This window comes from Fusarium falciforme, chromosome 3 (assembly GCF_026873545.1).
Source record: "Fusarium falciforme chromosome 3, complete sequence".
In the NCBI taxonomy this organism is placed as follows: Eukaryota; Fungi; Ascomycota; class Sordariomycetes; order Hypocreales; family Nectriaceae; genus Fusarium; species Fusarium falciforme.
The window spans coordinates 2,487,904-2,504,139 of NC_070546.1; the positions used below are offsets into that span (position 1 = coordinate 2,487,904).

The 16,236-nt window shown below is 53.6% G+C and overlaps 1 pseudogene across 1 annotated transcript, besides 1 other annotated feature; it reads right to left on the minus strand.

The window, feature by feature from the left end:
- Positions 1 to 6,204: 6,204 nt before the first annotated feature.
- NCS54_00407200 lies at positions 6,205 to 7,694 on the minus strand (annotated as a pseudogene). Its single transcript has 2 exons — positions 6,399 to 7,694; positions 6,205 to 6,327 (listed from the first exon to the last, which is right to left on the minus strand).
- Positions 6,205 to 7,694: a sequence feature.
- Positions 7,695 to 16,236: the final 8,542 nt, after the last annotated feature.

The window sequence follows — 16,236 nt, forward strand, 5'->3', positions numbered from 1 at the left end:
TCACCATCAATTGGGGATCGGATCAAGTCAACCCAACAGAAACATCCATCACGACAACCACTACAAAATCTCTACAATGCTTCAATCAGGATCAACAAGATCCCAACCGCATATACCTCTTCGTGCCGTGTCTAAGCTCCCTGATAAACTGACGTCGGTGTGATAGACCCTCTTCAAGCCTTTTCCAAAGATCCAAAGCACATGACATGCAACATAAGCTTGGATTCTAAAAGCTTTTCACAGAACAGGCTTTCCTAGGTGTATCCAATCTTTTCCTCTCGGTCAACTTGGATCGGTGAGGGGAATGCGTACTTGTGGTGTAATCGATGGGCCGAGTCGGTCCTTTCAACAGGCTTCCGTATTTCAAGAGACTTATTGATGACACTCACCCCGTGTGTGCCTGCGATCTTGGAATAGTTTCAAGATCTCCAGAGATAAGTTGAGTCAATCCAATCTTGGTTATCGCGGCCACGTCGGTCGAGTCAACTCACGAGACACGGTCCGAAACCAACATGCAAGGCATATCCTCAACCAGACCAGTTGGAACAAGGGTCCGTAACTAATCTGCCGAGAACTTTGAAGACTTTCACGAATGAAATATGGTTCTGAATGTGAGTACATCATGAGATCTCTTCTCCGCCAACCAGCGTGTTGTCCCTACTCACCTTTAGCTGCACCATGATCACGAATTGGTGAGGTTATGCACAACTGAGTTTGGCCTTGGTTGCTCTCCCGGCCATAGAGATGTGCTAGTAGTATTTCCAGCGTGAGCTGGCGGCCTCCTCGCTCCTCATGTTGTGAAAAGCTCGGCTCAATGATGCACTCTCATCGGACCGCCTGACTGTAACTCGTAATCTCGCATAGGTTTCCTGGACACAACCAACAGCAATGCATCTTTGCTAGTCACGAAAGGGCGCAGTTTACAAGATGGGTATTAAATGACCTTGACATTCGAGACTGCATGATGGAAAGAAAGGAAGCTATTCCCAAAGCTAGGCATCAACATTACCTGAACCTTAATCCCTTCCAGTAGGGCCAACTCCAATCGAATCGAATCCTACAACTCACGCCATATGATGCATAGAAGGCATATAGACTCGTTAAAAGCTTGGTTTGCCACCTCTTGCTCCAACCTTGCTTCCAGACTCCCAGGGGCGGAGCCAATAGCTTCACAACAATCAAGGCCCAAATGAGAAACAGACGGGAAATTCTAGGAAAGTGTATCCAGAACTCACAGCAACAAGAGGTCATGCTTTGCATCATGCATCGATCGTAGCTTCGAACGGAAGTATCCGCCGTTGTGAAGAGGCGGGTTTGACCGACACAAGCCTACGCCTTTTTACTTTCCACACAAGTTCACGAGGTACAGCTTGCATTGTACCTTTACCATGAAGACTTCAGATCAGGTACCAGTACTACAAAAGCTTAAAGGCTAGGTTTATGTATGTAGTTACTCCGAGGTAGCCATAATGGCCTCTGCACGAGTGTTGAGCCTTGGTCTTGGGAAACTTTGATGCTTCTAGTGTTGGTGTTGAGTTGACGTTCTGGTCTTTGGGGGTTTGCTCCTCGGTATGACGAAATGGGTAGAAATGCAAAATGAAAGGGAAGAGTAGTTTTGACAAGTTTGACATGCCATCAGCTGTGACTGTGCCATTGTCTGTAGGCAATCGTGAAGAGGGAAAGTCTAGTACAACATCATCGCTGACATCAGCATCTCGACAAGAGAAGAGGCCAGGCACAACGGCCAATCGAGTTTGGCCAGGTTTACGCTGCTGACTTACAAGATGTGCAGTCTACCATAGGACGACGGCCACTACGCTCAAGGCCACAGTGTGTAGTTATGCTATCCCCCTGGTGCATCCCATGTAATCACCCTTACTCGTCAACACCAGTTTGTACGTAGCCTTCTGCCCCAGGCCTTGTCCTCTACCATCGTCCATGCGACTCCGATAACAGGGCCACGGACAGAGACGAATAGAACAAGATCTTCCCTCCTACAATAGCATCATATGCAGTGCTCAGTCGCCATGTAACCCTCAGCCAAATCCCAGGTCACAAGAGTTGCACAGCCAGCACAACAAGGCTTGCACGAGCTCCAAGACAATAATCATCTCGTACAGCACCACCTCTTCGTGAGGCATACACCACAAAGGATTAATATTTTCCGATATATTGCAATATGTTTGCCTTATCCGCACGCCCAACCACCTCTCCCTTTTTTTAGAAACAGCTTCGAGGTCGTACAAGACAGGGCTCGGCTCCCGCGCTGACAAAGGCTTTCCTCTTTGCCGCCCGACGACAACGGGAGGTTGCAGGAAATCGGCTCTGGGGGGTAGAAAGGGTTCGTAACGACGTCGGAGGTTATCGAGTTCGAGGGGAAGCCTTTCCTACGATGAACAAAGGAGGAAACTGCCTTGGTTGCTCAGCAGCTCGGCTCGAGTTGCCTGCTTGCCTCCCCCCTGAATGTCAGTCAGCCTTCACGATAATCACCCAGGTCCGACCCTCGGAGCTGAACTACGGGGTCCAGTTCTGACCAGTCACGCCTCAGCTGGATCAGCTCCTCCTCCTTCCCCCAGGCAAGCAGGTGACCGTGGCTCGTCACATACAAGAGACACACGCACGCACGCACACGGTCACATCCCGCAAGGGAGAGTAGAAGCAGCAGACAAAGCGCGTGATCCAATCGGAATGGGATACGGTGAGAGTCTTGTTGCACGTCGGGGAAGAGAAAAGGGGGGGTGATATGGATCGGCGTGGTTAACAAAGTACTAGAGATGAAGGCAAGGTATTCTGTCTGAGGTGATAGGATAAGTGTGTGATGGAGCATGATCGACGGCAGAAGAGGCGAGCATCATGATGATTGATGCAGACGGACATGTCTCCTATGCAACCACCCACGGCCTGATGCCATGTCGACTAGTCCTGGCCTGGCACTCTGAGGCTGGGCACGAGATTCCAGGCACAAAGTATCCATACGCATAACGCATGCAGTCAGCATACAGGAGCTGAAAGCCGTCAAGTCAAGACACGCAACGGTGAACAAGTTTGCTCAGGCCCATGCGGTGAATAGGGGGGAAAGAGGTCAAAGGCTCTGGCCATCAGATGCCCAACACCATGACCAAAGGCTTGTGATGGAAGATGCCCGACTTGTGTCTGCTCTCAGACACACGAGACGAGCAAATACACACAGACATGCACTTCATGTCACCACCGGCTTCATCCGAGGTCGTTCATCGGCACTTCGTCTAGCGACTCCCAGGTTGCCGGTGAAGAAACATGAACAAGAAGCCATGCCAGATGCGTGTGGCCTCTGTCCATCTAGATCTGCCTTGTAGACTCCCACGCCCCCCTCCTCTAGCCTAGCAACGAACAATGTCTCTCTCTCAGTGATCGAGCCTACTACGGAACGCCCTCCCCGGAAGGGCTGGCCTGATTTTTCCTACCCGTTCCAGACCCTAGCCCCAACGCCCCCCTCTCCCCGCCCGTTCTAGTCCCTTCGCACTCGCCAAGGCTTCCCCGTGCGGTCAAACGCCTCCGCCCGTAGCCTGGGCTTAGAAGCCCGCAGGTCAAAGAGACAACAATTGATTGAAGAGGGAGGGGGAGGCGAATTCGCCACACGCCCCCTCCGCCGGGAACGTCGTCGTCGTTTGGATTGCGGCGGTCCCGGCTAGCAGGTTTGACGTTTCGGCCTCGCCTGCCAGAGTGTTTGGCTTGCTAAAAAAGAGGAGTGTGAGGGTATTCCCAGTTGACGCTGACCCGCATTGTTGAGGCAGTGAGGAAGTAGTTGAGTGGCTCATACACTAGCCGGAAGAATTAAGTCTCGACCCTGGGAAGGAGCTTATTCTGGGTCCTTGCTGTTGATTAGCATCCCAATCTTGATCTTTGTGATAGCTAATGCTAAGGATATCGAAATGGATATCAAAACCTCTTCAACACCATGGACTTGTATACAGATGCCATATCAGACTAACCGTTCTTGGTTACCAATTCATTCACGCGTCTATCTGTCTTGTTTGCGTTAGATCCTTGGCCCTGTTTTTTTGTCAAGCTTTTCCCTTCAAGACAATCAATGTATGCAACCCCGTTTCGCGCCCCCTTGCAGCCACCCACCCACTACCATTACCACCACCACCACCATCTCAGAGCCTGATTTCAGATGAATAGAACCTTGTCGCAAAAGAAAGGCGAAAACCAGATGATACGTTAATAAAAAATCTCTTGCATTCGGCCTCCCAGGCCCTAGTCTCAATAGAATGTCACAGATACATGCCCATACCCCCCCTAATGGACACACTCTCTTGTCTCTCATCCCCATGGTCAACCAGGATTGCTTCTGCAAGCCCAACTGCCGCACATGGCCCCAAAGGGAATAACCCGGACCGCCTCCCTGCTGCTAGCTAGATAGATTATCAGGAGTAAAAAGGAAAAAACATGCGCAATAAAATCAAACAACGGCAATGGCAACAGCCAATCTTGAGGCCTACGTCCGTGTTGGAGTATTGGACGGTAATCTCTACATCTGGTTGCGGCTAACGCGCCAGATCAAGATTCAGATGATAGTTGATACAAACAGACAGCAAACATCTTTTCCATCGAGAATTAATCTATTCCCATCGTCTCACCCCCTTCTATTCTTGACTCTTGTCAGCGATATCTAACACATCACAACCATTCATCACTACTATCAACATCATCTCCTACCCATATTTGACTCAATCTCGATCCATACGAGCAAAGACAAGGAGGCTCTGCTGCAATAGGATACAATCTGAACCTTCAGCTCCAATCAATCAATAAACCTGCTCCGCATCTGGGTCCATCTGCCAGCCTTCCAATCACCCCATCAAGAGACTTCAGCCAAAGTTGACGCTCCGCCCTGGGATTGGATTGGGCCCTGGAGCCGTCGTTCCCGCACAGGTCCGTCTTCAATAGGCATAACGGTAGTCTACTGTGGCTGGCTGACGCCCATTCTCCGTGCCAGACAGCCAACCCGCCTCCAGCTTAAGCTCCCCCCAACCCCAACACTAACCAGCGTTGGAAAGTCCGCCATTCCCTCTCCGGAACCTGTCTCTCCCTCTGTTCTTTCACTCTTCTCTCCAATGGCTTCAGAAGAGAAACAGTCTCTCTCACGCGTTGTCTCACTCTCTAATACCCGTTGTCGCCCGTTGCTTGGCCTGTTCTGCCCTGCCCTGCCCTGCGCCTCCGGGACACCACTCCTGTTTCTTTCCACCGGCACAAGGAGCACATCGTCGTCGAATAAAAATGTGAATCAGTGCATGAAGCGCCAGTGAATCTGACTTTCTTTGTTATGGACCATTCAGGCCTTCCAGAATTTTCCCAGCCTTGTCCCAAGTACACCATGTCCCGTCCCGTCCCATCCCATCCCGCCATGAGTGAATGTTTCAAGCAAACAAAATATATCAAGACTCCCCGTCAAAAAGACCATATAAGAGAAACCAAATAATCCCAGTTTGAGGTTCCCAATTCCCCGTCTAGACCATGCCGTGTAGAATCCATATACAATTAGGCCCACTGTCCAGTAACCATGCCCGTCCCGTCACCCTTCCATGCCCGTGACTCTTCCGTGACACCCTTCGCCCGTGTTTGTTTGCTCTCCTGCATGATGCCGAAACTTGGTTTCGTTCTGTGTTGGTTCCCTCTCATCCCAATCTTCTCATCTTCGTCCATGATCCTTCCTTTGAACCCAAAAACCCAAACTCAAACTTAATTCCAAACCCAAAACCGTGGTGGCCTTGTCAGACCCGACTGACACTTTTCCAGAATAGAACACACAAGTGACGCAAATTCGTCCATAACCGATTGTCCTTGCTATTGTTGACCCGAGGTCCATGTCCATCGCCCTTGACGCCGATAACTCATTCTCCCGTCCTCCGTTGCGCCCATCCGTCCGCGGCAAAGCCTATTCCATGCCGTTTGACAATGCATTGAGTCGTATAAGGGTTGAATCTGTCGTGTCTCGAGCCAGGAACTGCCTTCTAGGCCTGTGGGGGAGTCGGGGTCGCTGTTTGCTTCCCATCCTCCACCTGCATCTGCCGCCTCCCGGCTCGAGTCCATAGTTGTGCGATTGTCCTCCACATTAGCACCATCCCGTTCGCTCGCCCCTTGAAACCAAATGTCTAAACGTCGTCTCGAAACATGGGTATCCCAGCCGCAGAAAATCAATCACTCGTTCTCATCGGCCTTTCAAGGTTCTTTTTTCGTTTCGGGGCTCTCGTTGTCCTCGCCACTCCGCTCCGCTGCGTTGCCGTCGCCATTGTTGGTGGCCTCGTTGGCCTTGTTCTCGCAGCCCTTGACCAGTCTATGCCTCTGTTGAGATTGTTAGCAAACCACCCTTCATATCAATGCTGCTGAGTTACAAGTATGGACAATATTCATACCTTTAGTGCATCCTTTCGCGAAAAGCTCTTGCTGCAGAAGGTACAGGGGAAAGGCTTCACTGCAAGGTGAATCCTCTTATGTCGCTTCAAGTCATGGTTGCGGCTAAAAGACTGCACACACTGGTCGCACTTGAAAGGGCGCTCCGACTGAGGAGCAGGTTGAGCATGTCCGTACATCATATGATGAGGATATTGCGGCACGCCCATCCCGGGAATCATCGACATCTGGCCGCCAGGCTGGTGAATGTTGGACATGACGGATCCGCCCATGGTGGGCAGAGACTGGTACGGGTACGGTCGATATGGCGCAGGAGGCGCCATTCCAGGTCCTTGTGGCTGGCCTGAGAGTGAGCTCAAGCCCCTGGACACTGGGCCGGTACTAGGAGGCGAATGCTGTGTCGGAGAAGGCTGAGGCGGGTAGGAGGGAAAGTTTGACTGTTGTGGCGTAGACGATGCAGTATAATAGCTCGGCGTGCTAGGCGGCCTCGTATGCGTATACGAGTCAACGTGGGCGGGTGCACTCGAGGGGGTAGGAGGCTGGGTAGATACGGGGTTCTGCGAAGTCAGAATTGCGCTCTGAGGCGGTTGGGATGCCGAAGACAAGCCTGAGGGAGAGGTCTGGCCGCCTCCGCCAGAGAGGGAAGTCTGAAAGGGGTGATGAACCTGGTCATACGGCGGCGGGGGGAGTCCTTCTCCTCCAGTCGCCGGGGACTGGGAGCTTCGTGGGTGGTTGAATTGCTGAATCGACGGGCTTTGGCTGTAGATGGAGGAGCTGCGGCCAGCAAAGTGCTGCTGTCCGAGGGTGGGCTGAGCCTGAGTCGCGGAGCTGACGGTATATGACGAGCTGTTTCCCGGGGTAGGCCATGCGCCGTGGACGTGGCCTCCGTACGAGTACTGGATTCCGCCGGGAGCTTGGGATCCTTGGGAGCTGCCGGTGTGGACGCTGGAGAGACTGGGGCTCAGGCCGTCACTAGCTCCTGGCGAAGGGGTCAGAACACTGGGCGAAGACGAGAGGCGGCGATCGGGAAAGGGGCCGGGGAGGGGAGGATACGACGACGGATATGGGTACCCAGCCGAGTCGATACCGCGCGGATTGTGGTAGTTCTCAAAAGAGTCTCCAGGGATATGAGGATAGAGGGGATCTTTGGCCATACTTGGTACATCTGCATTGGGTGGAGGCAGAGAAAAGGCTGGAAGTGTGCCAGCAGCCGGGCGGCGTGCAGAGAAGCTCTCCATTGCCATGTCGGGAGGTGGAGGTGCTTGTGGTGGTGGGTAGTTGTGGTTATGGCTTCCGCCGCTGCCTTGTTGGTCACCTATCGCGAGTGCTGCAGCTGGATGCCTTTTTGGTCTGGATGAGGATGTTGCTGGTGGGCGAGATGCTGCCCTGGTGGGTAAAGGGCCTTGTCGCCGGGCTTTTCGTCTTCAAGCGGGCAGGAATGAAGCTCTAGATGGCACGTTGTCGCGATCCTACGCCGTGGTGTTTGGGGGCTGCTGTCGAGACGTTGGCGGGTCGTCAGCGTCAAAGGCTGGCTGTAAAGGACAGGTGCGCGCTCCCGTGTCGGCAAAGGCAATAGGTAGAGTTTGGTCTGACGGCAGAAAATGGCTGATGAATGGCTTTGAAGTCCGGGTAAGGCGTTTGCTTTGTATCGCCGAGGGGCTGGGATCGACCACACCAAAGGAGGGGAAGGAGCTCTGAGCTTCTTGTATACACGTCGACAAGACCACTTGCACCTAAAGCTCGCTCGCGGGTGACGGTACAGTACAAGTACAAACAGCGGGATCTCCCAGGCGAGGGATGGGTTTGGTTTGCTTCGAGGTCCGAGGCCAAACTCTAAGCATAAGCAGCACAGTGAGTGACAGGGGATGGCGGTGGTGATGCAGTCAGTGCCAGGCACGGGTCAGCACTGGCAGAGAGAAGTTGGGATGAAAGAGATTGGATGAGACGGAGGAGGGGGGGGAGGAGAAGAAGAAAAAGCTGAAGAGGATGATCAATGTAGATGAATGAATGCCCTTGCAAGGTCTGGTTAGCAGAGCAGTCAAATAGTCACGATGCTGCCAGGTTGGAGACTTGAATCGGGGATGAATGGGGTGGGATTTGCTTGGGGTGTCGTCAATGGGAGTCCAAAGACTTTCAATAAGGTTTGCCCTCTCAGTGGCGTCCTTTGGCGCAATATGTATATGTATATCTTGTCGGGGGGGCTCCTGCCTCGACAGCGCGAGGCGCTCTGGCCATGACACGCCTCCCGTGGTGATAGCATCTACGAGTAACACCCACGCAGCGCGCAGACATGGAGAGAGAAAAGAACAAGATGGACCCGTATGGGGATGGATGGAAAAAAGAGTTGAGAAGAGTGAACGAGCGCAGAGGCCAACAAACAACGAGACCAACCAAAAACAACCAAAAGTGAGTGTGAGACTGGACCACCCCCCTCTCCAGCTCCCACAATCACCTCGAGGGGGGGTGGTAGGTAGAGCAGGGGCCCTCAACTGCTCAGGCCGTAGCTTGTCGCCTTGGCATTCTTCTGGGCTTAGCGTCTTGCTAGGGCCTCGCTGAGACGGGATCTCTAGGGCACGACGCCAGACGCCAAAATCGACTAGCTTGGGAGGGCTGAATGGATCATGGACCCAGCTGTTGGGCCGGGGCCTCGAAGCTGGACTTTGACTGGATCCAATTGGATTGGACTGGACTCCAGTTCAAGGACAGGTCCCGACCTGCTGCGGTGCTGTAGTGTGTATTGTCCTCACCTAGCAGGCAAGGAAGCAAGCAAGAATGAGGTCCCCGAGCCAGCAGCCATCATCATCTAGTGGAGCGACTTAGCAGCCCAGCTAGAAGACTAGGAGACACCTAGGGAAGGATGAGGGTCGAGTAGTAGACTATCTGTACAAAACAAAACAAAAAAAAAAAAAAAAAAAAATGAGAGACAGGATGCTAAACCAGAGTGTCATGTACGTGCAGGAGAGATGCACGCAAAAGGAGAACAAGAGCAGAAAAACATCTATCGCGGCCAGCCCAGTCCACTCCCAGCACCACCACCACTCCCACCTTCACCACCACCCACTACCATCACTAGCGGAGGGCACACCCAAACGCACTGGCACTGGCACTGGCACTGGTCCATCCCATACTGGAGGCACTGACAGAGCTGGATGCAAGCACCGCAGGGCAATGGGCACCTCCAACCAACCACCTACAGAGTACCACCACCAGCAACAGGCCCGGAGCTGGAGCCGGAGACAGGAAGCCAAGGGAAGGGGTGGCGCCAGAGCGAGCAGGGGGCACACACTCCCCCCTGTTCTGCTTTTGTCTCGCTGGGTGTGGACGCAGCGGGGTACGAGACATGAAAGTCAAGTCGATGAATGGATGAATGAAGGAGAATGACTGACAGCACAACAAGGCACAGACCAGATTGAGGTGCAATTGTGCTATTCAGTCAATGAATGCTGTTGCTGGGCGTGTGCCATGTTGAGCTGAAGACGACAACACGAGGCTCGGCGAATGACTGAACGAATGAATGAATGTTAGAATTAATGGGTGGTTGATGCCATGCACAACGAGAACACCGCACAATGAAATGTATGTACTGCAATGTATGTATGTATGCATATGGACCCAAGTACTGTACCTCGTGGTGGTTCAGCTACCGTACCGACACCGACCGACACAGCAAGAATGGGTGCAAATTGCCTTCTTGCTTGCATGTGAGATGAGGAGTTGCGCCGTGAGTCGAACAAGTCTAACAGCAGACATGATGCGTCTGTGTGTTCTTTTCTCTGCCTGTGTCTCGATCGGGGAGAGGCTTCTCGCCCCCGTGATATCTCGTCGTTGTCTGTCGCTCCGCTCACATGTTTTGTTTCCCTTCCCCTCCCCCAGTTCAAGCAGGTCCCTTCATCTGGCCTTTCCACTCGATGTTGATCTCCCTCTCCTCTGGCACACGGGATCGCCAGTCCCCGTCCCTACTCTTTGCTGCGTGGCTGGCCCAGATCGGGAACCGGGGGGGTGGGATATGCGATGTCCACATTGAACGGCACGCAAATCCCTCCCGCAAAACGCACACGCCTTCTCATTGTGGTTTTTTACTTCTTCCTCATCTTCTCTTTGCCTTGGTGGAAGGGGGAAAAAAAGAGTCTGGCCTGGGGCTGGGGGGAGACTAGGTAGGTCCTGGTCCTAGTCCTGGCCCTGGCCCGGGTCCCTCCGTCATTGCATGTCTTCCACTCTCCCTATGCGTCGCTCGTCTGCTCTACGACGTCTGTGCCTCCCATGTAGTGTAGTCGCTGTTATACTGTATTCTGCCCATCCATCATGTCTCGTGAGTCCGGGGAGGGCTAGACTGCCAAACCGCTGGGCTCTTCCTCTCGAACCTGAGCGCCCCCCAGCCATCAAGCCCAGTTTCCCCAATGCAATGAGTCCTGGCCTCCCGGCTGCGGGTTGATGGCCGCTTTTGGCTGCCCTGGCTGCTTTGGCGAGGCTGCTTTTGGCCCTTGGCCCCCCGGCTGTGGCAGTGGCGGGAACCGACCGGCTGGACTCTGTTTCTCCCACGACCCCTGGAGGCGTAGAGCGCACAACGGGGACGGCGTCCGGAAGGCGTCCCCTGGTTGCCCCCCTTCCCCCCAGATGAGAGGCAGATCATGCTTGTCATGATGATGGTGATGATGGTGGTGGTGGTGTTGAGCCCTGGTAGTCAAGAATGTGCTTGACATGAGTAAATTGCCAACCCATAACCATAACCGTTTGTGTCTGCCTATCTGTGTGGGTGTATACAACGTGGCAAGTGAACACCTTCTATCATGAGCAGTCACTTTCTGGCAGGGCTGCTACCAGGTACACACGGGCCTTATTCACCACTGCGCTAGGCGACGTGCCAAGAGGGGAATTCAATCGAGAGCCTTGCCCACCCAGAGCTGGACCCTGATTCTGGTCTGGTTCTGGTCCTTCGGCAACAGCGAAGCCGTGAGTGAAAGAAGGACCCATCAGTCGCCGACCTCAACGACACTATCGCGGATGGATCTTGGAGATGGACCCCCGGTGTCAGTCACACGGATCAATAAGCTCACGGAGACGGCACCGACAGGACCGTGACTGGGTCCAAGCCCCGAGCCTAGAACCTCTTGCTCCCTATTAGGGCTCGACGGCTGCAACACCAAGGCCTCAGAGCGACGGGGGCGCAGTTGTCTAGTCCATCTGGACCATGTACCTGACGCTTCTTTCATCATTGGACCGCCATGTCTGGGAAATTGAGAGAGAGAAGCACTTGGAGCCAAGCCGGGTGGTCGACGCTTGGGCAGCAGCCTCCAATGCCGACCTTGGCGGCATCAGAGACAGCAGGGGTTGTGACTTTCCAGTATCATCATCCTGCTACTGGCGACATCCTTCCAGGAAGACCCAGGCAAGACAGCTGCTTGTGAGAAGACGCTGGCCCAGTCTTGCAGCGCGGGAACCAGGGGGTGGGAGCCTCAAGAAAGACAGCCACAGATTCATCAATCTCCTCCCCTGCCCAAGTCCGTGGATAGTATAGTATCTATCCGACTAGCCCGGCATCAGAGCTGTTCAGCAGGGTCAATGAAACACAAATCATCCCAAGGCAGCCTGGATGCAGAGACAGCCAGATATCTCTCAAGAGAGACATGGACTCCCGCCAGCATGCCCTTGGAACACGGGCTCAATGGCGGATTCATTGCCCACCGTAGTTTGTTGTTGCGCGAGAACTGGACACTTCAGCCCTCATGAGCCGTCTTGCTTTTCCCATCATGCTCACATCCATCAGCATGTCGTACAGCATCCTATAACTCGCCCATATGTCTGTCTCAAATTCTTTTTTCGGGACTGGCGCCAATATCGCTCACTTTGTTGCTTTGGCTGCCCACGCCGGTCCAGGGTACACCCTTGCTTCGCTCCCGCTTTCGCGGTACTGGCTGCAGAACAGGCTGGGTCAAGAGTTTTGTCGTGGATCGTCTTTTCCACCTCTGCCGCCGAGTCCGATGGGATGGGGAGCTGAGTGAGATGAGATACGAGAATCAGACCTCCAGCCTTGCTTGTGTCCGGCTACTGAAGGCAGACCAAGCAGGCAAGCTTCGGCAAGGAGAATAAAATTCTCAAGATTGCGGCAAAGAGCACAATGCTCGTATGTGAGACGGGTCCGAAATATCCCATACCATCCAATGCCATGCAGTGCGATGCCAGGCCCTTGCCGCTATCCATGCCCCATGTGTATTGCCCCGATACCCATGTCGATTATTTTCTGCACTGTAACTCATTATTAACGCCCTACCTGCCCGTGCTTTGCTTCAGTCGCAAGGGCTGCCATGCATTTGGGGCTTTGATGGGCCCCTTGAGCATTCCCCAGATTTGGGTGATCTCTCAGAAATGTGAAGAGCCTTCCTTCGTCAGGTCCCGTCTGACTGGCAGTAAGCGGCAAATACGTACTGCAGTAAGCGGCGTGCGCAGTGAAACCATACACCGTTCCTGTCCATGACAATCGCCCCGAGTGAGATGAGATGGGAATACGGCCTCACCTGACAGTACGTTTCGTGTCGCTCCTCACGGTTGTATCCGTCCTGTCCTCCGAGGAAATCATCCTTCCTCATCAGTCAATGACATCCAAAGTTGCTTCTCTTGCAACTCTCACCCAGCCCCTGTCCACCCACCGGATCGCTGGCCCACACCCCTGTCCCGAGTCTCCCTCGACCCCTGTCCTCATCACTTGAGCCCGAGCTTGGGTGCTGCAGGGTGCACGCCCCTTCCCCTGGCTCCCAACAAGGGGCTTGGTAGGACGACCGGGGGAGGATCCCTAGTGCTTGGAGTCCATCGTGGATCCCGGCGCGACACCTTGTCCCTCACTCTGTGAGCCTTTCCGCCGCCATCGACGGATAGACTCAGCCATGCTAACCAAGCTCTTGGGAACGCATCAAGGACGAGGCGCTCGACTCCCGCCCAGCAACGACGCAGGTCACAAGTCATAAACTTTGGCGACAGCAGCCCTCCCCAGTCCTCTGTCTCCTTTTGGCCTCTGGTCCTGCGGGCGTAGCCACCCTGACCTCTGATCCGTCCGCACGATCAAGCCCATCGGGTAAGGCGGCCAAGCCAATCGACGTCTGATCAATGGGTGAACCAACTGGCTGGAATGGAGGTGGGCTGGAATGAAGGTCCGTGACCGACCTTCGATCTGCTTCGAGTTTGAGTCTCAGTGATAAGGTCTTCTCCGTAGGATACCTTACTCCACAGAGACTGGCACCCAGCACATGTCCATCATCCTCTGTGAATGATGTACAGTACGTGCACATCGTCAAGACCTCTCTCTCCATGATTTCCCTCTTTCAGCCCACACAGGCCATAAATGACCAAGCGCAGGAAATCCCAAGATGGGGTGACCTCGGTACCCTTGTCGCAGTCAAGTCTCTGGCCCAATCAGCTTTCATGTCACTCGTCCAAGCAAACTTGGCTCTTTGAATCCCGGTGCCTGGTTGCAACGCAGCGCAGCAATCCCTCGCTCATTACAGACAGAGCCTGATTTTTTATGAACTGTGTGGTTGCTTTTTCCTGAGCGTCAACTCCCAGACCGGCGTGTTTTGCATTTTCGTCGACCGATCCTCAGTCCGCATGGCAAAGTGGCGATCATGCCCTGATGTGAGCGAGGGCTTGTGTAACTTCACCGATCACCATCTCCTCACTTCTTCCTGTCCACACGAGAGAAACAGTCCTCAGACTCGGGACTCTTGGCCTCCGCTGCATGTCTTCCATCGTCCTGCATCTTCCATCGTGCGAGACTTTGTATCAGATTTGTTTGCCACGGATACAATCCCCATACTTTGTCTTGACACTTCGTTCAACTCAGAAGCTTGGCCACCGTCAGGAAGAGTGTTGCAAGGAATCGGCCATCTGCAATGCATCAAGCTAGGATGGAACAAGGTTAGTCGACCATTCCCTCACATCTGCCCGTGGATGGAGGTGACCAACCATGTACTGTACGTACTTGCTTTTTGGGTCCATGAATACTGACGAGATACATCTGTCTGTTCTGATTATTGAATCCACAAGAATCGAATGCAGTCATCTCATAAACCACTGTCGTCGCATACCGTACTGTGTATGACTATGCAGTCCTGTAGGAAATCACCACAGGATTGGCTTGGAGCAGGGCATACCTTGACCAATATCTCAACACAAGCACACAGTCGCCGTGTACTGCGAAGGATGAGTTGAGAGGGGTGGGCACTAGCAATGCGGAGGTTGAGGAAGCGCCAACAGCCCAGCGCAAGGATAAGGCGGGACAAAGCCCCATTCAGCAAGCCGGCAAGCCAGGAAGCAAGCCAATCTGCCAGCCATTCAGCCTTTCACAACGGTCTCCCAGAGAATGGGAACAAACTGATCCAGACAAGCATTCGAAGATGTTGGCGGTTCCTTGTCATGAACAGCTCACTCATCATGAGCCCTAATATCGTGAAATGTCAGACCATGACAGGACAGCGACCAGGCGGGCAAGCAAGCAAACATCCCCCCCAACAAAGTGTTCGCATCCCTCTCTCCTGAGCCGGTCAGAGAAATACGTACCTACACTCACCTGAAAGCTTGCATGGGACAATCCGCGAGAGTGACCTCCCAAATCCCGGTCCGTGCAAACCAAATTGGTTCCCATTCAACCCACAGTGAAGCTGGTCCATTCAGAGAGGCGGCTATGCGAATATAGTTCAGTCCTTTCGCACTGAATACATCACGGCTCCTCTAGTCGCCGTCGGGTGCGTGACAGCTCGGTTCCCCGCCGAGCTCAGTTGACGCCAAACTTTGCGCTGTCTCCTTGTGATCTCCCGAGTCGCCGCTCTTCTTAGGGTTTGCATCCGACTAGTGCCAAGTCGTTGACGCCGAACTACGTCGCGCGTAGAACCTGGTCCAGACTCAGCTGAGGTGCATGGACCAGGAAGCGACAGAGGTGAAATGGCTCAGGATGCCTGTCTCGCCCTGGTAGGTACAGTATCTGCAGGCAGGGCTTTGCCGTCATGGGCGCTGGGGCCAACAGCCTGCATGACCAATATCGGAGCCAGTCGCTTGGGGGTGCATCTGGCCCCAGCATGTGCCATGAGTGGCCCGTATGCCCATTCTCTTCCCAGTCGTGTTCCACAGATCACATCGCGTCCGCTGCATTCATCCCGTTCCATCATGGGGGTGAGATCATGATGCAGGATTCAGGCCAAACACCTGGCCGGTTGACGAATAGCCAAGGGAGGTTGATTCTTGGTGATTCTTGCGCTTTGGTGTGAGTTACTGTGATACCGTTACACGGTGCGGTAGCATCTCCCGAGAAAACGCAGCACGACCCAGGGACAATTTTCAGGTGGGCGCAGCTGTCAATCACCGAGGCCTAAAATTGGATCTCGTAATTTCTCAACAGATGCTGATTACGTACTTGACGCAACGGTATCAATCGACTTCGGATTATGTCAGTAGTTGACATGATCAAGTCGGGAGTTCCGCCGTAGATGTTCTTGCTCAACATCGCAGGCCATCTCTGTCCAAGGTGAAACTTCGTCACATGGCTAAACTCGTCTAACATTCCCCAATACAGGCAAGGCGGGGGAGTCTTGTCTCGACATTAAGCTGCTTCCTGATTAGCCAGCGCGCGGGAGATGAGGCTCTGGACCTTGATTCCTCGGTTTTTCTGCGAATCAAATAGCAGATACTGCGCTAGTTGGCCCCATCGCGGAACGTAGATGCTCATAACCTTCCAGGCTGATTCCAGCCATGGAGGAATGTGTAGACGATGATATCCTTTGTTCGCTTCAGTTGCGACCATGATGATATGGCCATATATCTGTTTCGCCGTTGGCTCCCTGTTGAGCGTCCGATAAG